Source organism: Morone saxatilis, unplaced genomic scaffold (assembly GCF_004916995.1).
Source record: "Morone saxatilis isolate NCDOM2014 unplaced genomic scaffold, NCSU_SB_2.0 Contig15, whole genome shotgun sequence".
NCBI lineage: Eukaryota > Metazoa > Chordata > Actinopteri > Moronidae > Morone > Morone saxatilis.
In genome coordinates, this window is record NW_023339707.1 from 13,934,314 (window position 1) to 13,943,871 (window position 9,558).

The window sequence follows — 9,558 nt, forward strand, 5'->3', positions numbered from 1 at the left end:
CCTCTTCCACTGTGTTTTTTTTATCTCATCTATTGAAGTGCGGGTGTGAAACATGTCTCGTAGAAAAACAGAAATGCTCCAGCTGTGTTGGAAGGTTGAAGCGTACGGATTAGGAGAAAGAGTCCTATGTTCTTGAGCTTCTTAACAAGGTGTTCCCTCTTACTGGGCAGACTATGTCATTTATGGTCGAAGCCAAAGTGACAAACTTCTCAGTGACTTAAGTGCACGACTTACATTCTGAAAATGCAGTGTTGAAACTACAGGTGAGAGGTTAATTCAGTGTCAGCAAGCCTAATCATTTTTTAAACATTTGAAACAAGCAAATACATTTGTTTATTCTTTTAGTTTGAGTTTACATCCAGTGAAGTTATACAATGTGAAATTAACTACAATGATGATCATCGATTTTATATTCTCTTTCCCAGCAGCCATGCAATGCACACTAATTCAACTCCTGATCCAACTTCCATCTGATAAAAGTAAATGGGTGTAAAAAAGGTGCTAGCATTAAAGTAATTAAGTAGGTAGTAAAGGTTCTGGTATTAGGTCTAATATTACGATGGGGACACTCTGCTGTGTTTTGAGCAGCCTACATTGGACGCACCTACATGTAGATATTACCACAACAAGAGAACCTCAACGTCACTAACATAGGAGCAGTAGGCCTTTCAGCATTAAGCAAAACATAACAACCAAAACACTTTTTTATTGTTTAGGAGAAACAGAAAATAAATTCAGCATTAATGTTTAATTTCTATCTTTAAAGCTCCAGTGTGTAGAATTTAGTAGCATCTAGTGGTGTAGTTGCAGATTGCAGCTCCCTCGCTTCACTCTTCTTTTCCAAGCGTGACAGTGAAACTACGGTGCCTGCAAGATGTTACATAAACATGAACACCCCTATCTAGAGCCAGTGTTTGTCCATTCTGGGCTACTGTAAAAATATGGTGGCCTCTGGACTGTAGATAAAAACGTCTTATTTAAAATTCTTATTTTCCGGTGATTATATACTAATGAAAACATATTACGTTCCATTTCTGCCAATAGATCCTCCTAAACTATACACAATGGGCCTTTAACATTTTTCCAAGACCAAGCTTTGTTTTGTTTTTCAGAGGATCCTTCCTCTTGGTGAGAAAAGAGACTAAATGAAGTAAGTAGCCAAGCTGAGTTTTTGAATGGAGTGTTCTCACACCACAACCACCCACAAAACTGCACTAATTACTGCTGTGTGTGCGTGCTCCAGCTCAAACATACCAATCTACAGTATATAAAGCTTCATACTGAATTCATAATTGCATAATTAGATATAATTGCATGTGCTGTGGGCTTGCCTGACAACCTAATGAGGCAGCCATAAAATAGCTAGTGGTCCCACTTATAAGAACATAATCAAAGACTACAAGATAAAAGGGCATACACAGATAAACACAGCCAGTAGGCTAGACCTAGAGCTACACACACGCAAAAAAAGCAGAAATTATTTAAAGAAAGAAAAGAGTGAGTGAGTTTACCACTCTCATTATACTCTATCAACAGTGGCTCAGTTCTTTAGTGACTATAAGTGTCTCTGTGGTTCCCATGTCACAGCCTTTGGGATGTCATTTGCTCCCTACCTTTCCTCACTCGTCACAATCGCCGAAGGAAGGACCAAGGCAAGACTCACACAAACATGCCTCAGGAGAGCAGAGGGGCCACACACACACACACACATAAGGCTGGGCCTAATTATGCCGGCCTAATGGCCACAGTGATTACTGTCTAGTTGTTGATGAAGAAAGCTGTCAGAGCCACACGGTTGTACGTGTGGTGTAGCTCTGACTTCTGGCTAACAGCTCCTCTTTGCCGTCAGCCATAATGAGTCAGCCCTGACACCACCAAAGCTACAGTGTCTGTGTTGGTCCGTTTATAACTGGTGCTGAAAGTGATACCACATCCCAGCCCACACACTGGTGGACAGTCCTGTCACTGCAGACTCATTAGCAGAAGCTATAGCCACGCCAAAATCAACAAATCAAATGCTTTCTTAATAACTTGCAATGTGTCACCGCTAGTTGGCAGCTACAATAGCAAACATGGCTGTAGTTAACCTGCGCACCATGAATTCAGCTACCATGGTACTGCAGCATCCACCACAATCTAATGTTTCTGAAATGTTTTTAAATATCTAAAAGAGTCTGCAGGTTTAACAGTTAGAATTGCTTACGAGGTAAATTATTTGCTTTGCAATGAAAGTAAAACACAGCTTTAAACTATGCAATTTATTGATATTTAGGAATTATATTTCAATTATTTTGAGCATCATCAAGGTAGAAAAGCACAAGAACCTGGGTAGGTAGAAAAGGTAAACGCCAAACATTCACAGCCAGCCTGCATCAGTATGTAATCACTATGAGTGTGAGAAAATATCGACACTTTTGAATGTAATGATATTTTGTTTTGTATTGATTCTCATAAACACTGTATCGATTTTTGCGTTCAAACCGCCAACCGCTAGATAGCAGTTTTGTAGACATAAACTGAGGGCTACAATGTTGGAGGTTACAAGGACTGCGATAAATACAAATGCAGATCCCACTCTTTTTTTTAAAAATCACAATATATTGCCTTGCTAACAATATCGTAATATATCACAGTTTATTGAATGGTAACTACTGTATCATGCTATGTATCATATCACCAGAGCCGCACCAATGTACAGCTCTAGTAATGAGTGTGTGTAGTGTATATAGATAGCATCAGGGTAGAGGTGTAGAGAGAGGTATAGACAGAGAGAGATATCTCCATCTGTAAGTGTCTGTGAGTGAGAAAGAGAGACCCGGAAAGAGATTTTAAAGGAGATCAGTACAGTGCAGTTTTGTCACGGTTCTCACCATTATATTCACTTTAGACTACATATTTTATTTTTTTAATAAACAAAAATGTAATTTTTAATAGTTTATTTTATTATCGTACACTGTAGTAATATGCCAACCACTTGTTGTCTTTTCTGAAATATGTAGAACATCATAAACCAGCTTTAGCTATACAGTACATGATTATAGTCATGCCAATAAAGCAAAACAGAGGTGTTCAATACATGTACGAACATTTAATACCAAATCTTTTAAGCAAACTGATGATATACATCACCATTGTCACTCAATTAATCAGTAGCTTTTAGCAGTGGAGTTCCTGAGGGCACCAGGGTCAACTCACACGTGATACACACATCAATTCCTGGTTAGAAACAACATAATATAAATAAGTAGTTGCTGAGCTACTAATGTTACAAACAGTGCTTGTTTTGTTCTGAACGTAATGTAACAGCTTGAACCAGCAACAGACTGAATGTACTACTGAAACTGAACTGAAAAAACACTTTGTACAAATCAAATGTCCACCTCTGTTTCAAAATGAAAACATTTAATTTGAGAGTGAGAGACCAACAGTGAGACAGCACAGCAGAAAGTTTGGTCAAGAGAGATAGCCATTAACAGTGTAAATGAAGGGAAACATGTAATGACAAGACCCCAGAGTCACTGATGAGGATGATGGATGGCTTTCCACTCAAATATATGGCAGTTCATCACTCACTTCAGACATAAACACACATTTTACAGTGTATTTTCACAAACAGAATTACACACTCACTCGTGCTCTCCCTCATTAACCTTCTGCACATCCACTTAGGCAATACACTTCAATTCAGCATTGTATTGCTGGCACTGCAATCACATATAGCCTTGGAAAACACTCATGTATACACACACGCAGAGCATCACTCACCGTTGCCCTATCACACCCTCATTAGTCAAAGAAGGAGAGCAGTGCCACACAGTATTGCCCTGTCATCTCTGTCTTCTCTGTGTGTCTCTCATAAACGAGTGTCATTGTCTATTACTTATCACTAATTATTTTCAGTACATTGATTTATATTCTTCTAGCATACATAGTGTCAAAAATAATAACAAAGAGCAATCACAGAATAACAGAGTCTTAAAATTGCTTATTGTGTCTGGCAGTCACAAAACAATACATTCAAATTAATACAATATGGATGTAACAGGCCAAAGTTTGGAATTTTTGATAAACAATAAATGATTTAGGGATGCAACTACTGGTTATTTTTACTGTTGATTAATCTTTTGATTATTTTACTAATTGCAGCCTTACTTTTAGATGAATTGGTTAATCATGTAGTCTACAAAATGTGTTGCTTGTTTTGTCCTACAAATGATCCAACTTTTAAATTAATACAATATGGCTGTGACTGGCAGATGTTTGTTATTTCTACTTGTTGAATAACATAAACAGTTCATTTAGGGCTGAAACTATGATTTTTTATCACCAATTAATGGTTTATTTTACAAAATGTCTTTGCATTTCTGGTTTATAACACCTTTAACTCTTTGACTCTTTACACTCTCTTTTGCTCTTGCCTTGTTTTGTTTTAGCACCTTATGTAGTCATTTTGCACCTTGTTAAAAATAGCACCATCAACCTCAGAAAAACAAAATTTCACCTCTACTGTGCACTTGCATATGTATGATAATTAAAATCATGTGAGTCTTGAGTCTGAATGATTACTGTGCTATTAAAATTGTTGTCATTAATTTGAAGTAAGTGATTAATTTTGCTCTCATTTGGCTACTGAAGTAACCAACTAATTATTTCAGCACTACACGCTGCCCTGGCTATGAGAAAGACAGTCACTGAAACATATGCTTCATGTTCCCCACCATGTAACTTCTCTCTTCTCCCTCTGGTTTTCACCCCTTCCTTGCTCTGTAGTCAAGGGACACAGTGTGTGGGGCACAGAGGTGCTGGGTAAACAGTGGTTCTGCAAAGTGCTTTTTCCTAGGCTGTGTATACCTGGGTAATAGAGGCAGTAATGGAGTTTGTTCAGGCTAAGGTAATCCTGGAGCCGTGAGCGCAGCATCTGCTGCTGTTTCTCTCTGACGCTGTTCTGTTCCACAGCAGGTACTGATGTTGTTGTAGCTGTCACCGTTACTGTCCCACACAAGCCATTTGGGAAGCAAAGCAATGTGTGTATGTTTGTGTGAATGTGTATTTTCTGCCAAAAAAAAAAAAAATGTGTGAAAAATAAATAAATGTGTGTATAGGTCTGTGTGCATCCAGAGCAGAAATTGAATACAGAGAAAGCCAGGTTCTGCTAAAAAATGTGTCTCTGTGAGTGAGGGAAGGTGTCTGGAGGTGTGTGTGTGTGTGTGTGTGTGTGTGTGTGTGTGTGTGTAGAGAAAGAATCTAAAAAATATATGTGTTTGGATGTTATAGCTCACCTTTGGGAGGTGGGATAAGAACAGGGTTGGCGGCTAGGAATGAATTTACGGGGCCCGATCTCCCAGAAACAATTTCTTTATGTGGGTTACACACATTTAGAGTGGCTACTCGTCCCCCCTGGGCCTCAGCACACCACACACAGCTACTGGAGATAGCCAATGAAATACAGAACACCTTTTATAGGACATATGCTTTTTATTTATTTTTATTTATCCCCTGTAGCTTCCTTTTTTTTTACTCTCTCTTTTATCTCCCTCTCTCTCTGTGTCTCGGTCTCTGTCTTTTTCCTTCCTATTTCACATTCTTTTTTCATTCTCTCCTATTCTCTTCTCATCACGCACAGCTACAGGAGGTGGCAAATGAAAAAGAGATCACTTTTTATAGGACACATGCTGTACTTTTTATTTCTTCTTAGTTGCTCTCTTTGTCTTTGTGCGTGTGTGTGTGTGTGTCTCTCTCTCCTGTCTCTCTGGACAGGAGCTCCGACATTATTACCATGGCCCAGAGGGCTTATTAGCGGAAGAGAAGGATAAAGGAAGTTAGTGAGAAAAATGCAGGAAGAGGAAGCACGTGTTAAAGGGGCACAGGGAGACATACAAAAGTTGTGGGAAATGGACACATAAAGCTTGTGTGTGTGTGTGTGTGTGTGTGTGTGTGTGTGTGTGCGCGCCTTTTTGTCATGTTACTATAGTGAGACAGGGTAAAATGGTCCAATTTGAAGTCCTATGGCCTTCAGTCTCCTCCAGCATGCCCAAGACCGGAACATGCCTAGGGTACTGTGTGTGTGTCTGTGTGTGTGTGAGAGAAAGAGAGAGAGAGACAGAGAGATAACAACAATCAAATTTCATTTTCATTTGAGTACTCTGCTGGTTTCCAAAGCAGTGTATTATCCTCTACATTACTCGTCATATACAGTCATTAATTTTCCACAAACCAACATACTTTAGGGCATCCCTGTGGAATAGAGATTAAAAAGCCTGCCATGACCTTTGTTGCATCCCTCTCTCCCTCATTTGCTGTCATCCTTCCACAAAAAAAAAAAACATTAAAAAAAAAGTAAAGACAACTTTTATCTCCACATATATGCATACACACAGTATCTTTGGAGTCTGGAGCTAAAATAAATGGTTATCCTTGCAGAGACCGGTCCCCACAAAGTGACTGTGACAACAGACTTGCATCCCCACAGCAAGATTAATCACACACACCTTTGGTCCTTTTATACTTGCGAAGACCCTCTTGTGGCCAATATGGTAAACCAACCCTCTATCTTACTCTCCAAAAACATCCTCAATTTAAAAGTCTAAAACCTCACAAAGATACAAGAACAAGGGCACAAACACAAACACAAATCAGTATTCTTTTTCATTCCATCCTCCTAATCTCTCAAGTTATTTCAGTTAAATAGTTTGCACTGTTTTGGAGGATATATAATTCAGCCAACATGGAAAGTCATACTTAAGTAACATGACAAAAGAACTATACAGTTCGGTGTGTTGTGTGTTTTTTTCTATCTATTCTTATTTCTAAATGACATGGCACAAAAGTAGATTTGTAATTATATATTTACATAAATGCATAACATTTTTTCAAGGTTTTTACCCTCCATCTTTTCCCTTTGTCACACTGATGTGATCAGTAACATGAGCAGAAAACCAAAAGTGTTTATTGAATAAACTGGCGATGTTATATTTTCATGATGGTATTCATTAGCCTGTGGTCATATTAAAAATACATTTGAGGACCATTCCAGGAGCAATTAATCAATGACCGCACATTTGTTCCTTTTAATGTATTCCTGTATCTCCTCATAAAGTCCAACATCCAATCTTCCTCCCTGCTTTACTCGCCATCTCCCTGCATCCTTCTTTCCCGTCAATCATATCTCCCTGTCAGTTCTCTTCCTTCCTTATTTTTTGTGTCTCCCTCACTCTGCTACTCTGCCTCATCTCTTCTATGTTCTTCACAGAGGCTCATGAAACACAGAGGGAGAGTAAGAGACACAGACTGATGGTACGGGAACATGTCAAAGATATATTCACAGTTAGGATGACCATCTTTGTTTAAATCCAATCAGCTTGTGAGCACACATGAGGATTTATAAGCAACTCAGGGCTATGAAAAGGCCAGAAACTGGCATGAAACATGATCATGAGACACAAATATACCTTATTACTTCTGCTAAATGTAGCCACTGTGACACATTCAACACCTCACAGCCTCTACTGGCTACCAAACTGATACAACTGTCACCTAAAAAGGTTATCTTATGCATCACCATCTACAGTACATCAGGTGATCCATGGTGCTTCGAAGAAGACGCCCACCACTGCTTTCAGGATGATGAGTTTCCTACATTCTCCACACACATGTTCACATATTTATAAGCAAAGGCAATATTATCTTCCTGTCATCTAAAGACCACTGTTTAGTGCAACTAAATGGAAGACAAGTAATAGTGCAGAGGGAAACCCTAAGGTTCCTTATCTTTCATTTAAGGCGACAACACTCATCATGTAGCACCTCTGGACATATCGCACCTCATAGAATCAATCAACAAGAAGTAATACCGCTGTTTGCCACCGCCAAACACCAGCCCTGCCTAAAATAGCGCATTGAACCCAGCGCCATATGTCCGGATGCGCACAGCTCAGTCCTGCCCCGGTGTCTGTGTGTGTGTGTGTGTGTTCTGTGTGTGTGTTGTGTGTGTGTGTGTGTGTGTGTGGCTGTGTGCTGCGTGGTGCTGTGTCTGAGAGAGGAAGAGGGAGGAAGAGAGGGAGAGGCAAGCCTATATAGGCTGTGCAACACCTGAAACAACCGCAATCATTTGTCTTATATAAAATCACAACCAAGATAATAAAACTGATACCATACCAGAGCAGGCTGATGGGATTTCACAATGAGCAATCTTTTTGCATAACTCTCATGCCTTCATAAAGTCAAATCCTTGTCTATTCCCTAAAATGGAACAGATGATAATCCATTCTCTGCGTAAAATGCTTTTCAAAGACGAGATAATCAGTGGACTATAAAACCATATTCATGCGTGACAGGTGTGCAACTAATTTACTTTTATTTACCACGCACACTTTTAGTACAGTTAATGAAAAAAGGTGTATTAAAAGCGTGGGATGCACCAGGATGTGCAGGTGTAAAGGCTGTCCAGTGAGCCATACCTGTTGGTGCAGTGTGCTCTTGTTCTGTTAGCCCAGCAGGTGAACCTCTCTCCTCATAGCCGCTGCGCTATCCGAGACGGAGGAGAGGTTCGCATCCCCCTCTCCAGTACCATAAAACGGCTCCTCTCTCACACCGGCCGCTCAGGTTCGACTGGAGCGGAAAAGTTATACCATACCATCCACCTCCGCAGCCGGGCTAGAGAGAAACGGAGCCGGTGGCAGATGTGACCTCCTGGGTTAAAACCAGCGCGCTGCCCCCGCGGTTACTCCGGTGCAAGAAAGGGTCCCCTGAAAGTTCCGCTCCTCTCCTCCTCTTGCGCACAACGGGTGAGGCAGGAAACTTAGTTATTAAGACATACCATCATGGAGGAAACATCCAACTTAAACCCTCCGCAGTCAGGCCTTTGCACCGAGAATCCCCTTTGTGTCTTCTTCAAAGGAAGCTATGAGAAAGTAGCCCAGTGTGGCGGGACAGAGGTGCGTTGCGGTCGGGGGTTCAGGCAGACTGTTGTTGCGCTCCTGTCTGTCCGCCTGAAAGATGGAGAGCGCTGCTTGACTGTACTGTCAGCTGTGAAGTGGAGCAGCGCACCCTAGTGGCGTAAGGAGGGAACAGCTGAGGAGCATGCAATAAACGTAAATGATACTGTACAGTAATGTGAAGAAGGCCATATGGGCTGCGCCAAGACCTGTTGGATATATGATATTAGACGTCTCTTGTCAGCATAGACTTACACACAAAAAAAGAGACATGGACTGACTGTGTCAGAATCACACACACAGTCACAGACATGGTCACGGTCACACAGACATGGTCACGGTCACACAGTCACTCAACTCCAGATGCGTCAGCAGTCCCTCTCAGGGGGGCTGGATGCTGGACATGAGGAAAGTCTAAAATGTTTGTTTCACTTCAAGAAAGACAAAACAATACTGGCTCTTACATTCTCTCTCTCTCTCTCTCTCTCTCTCTCTCTGTGAAGTTCAAATTAAATTGAACTCACTTTAGCTGAGCTATGGGCATTTCCCAGTAGACTACACCAACAGAAGCTGAGGGGTGATCGACACCATGCCCGACCAAACTGACCTGTGTGTGTGTGTGTGT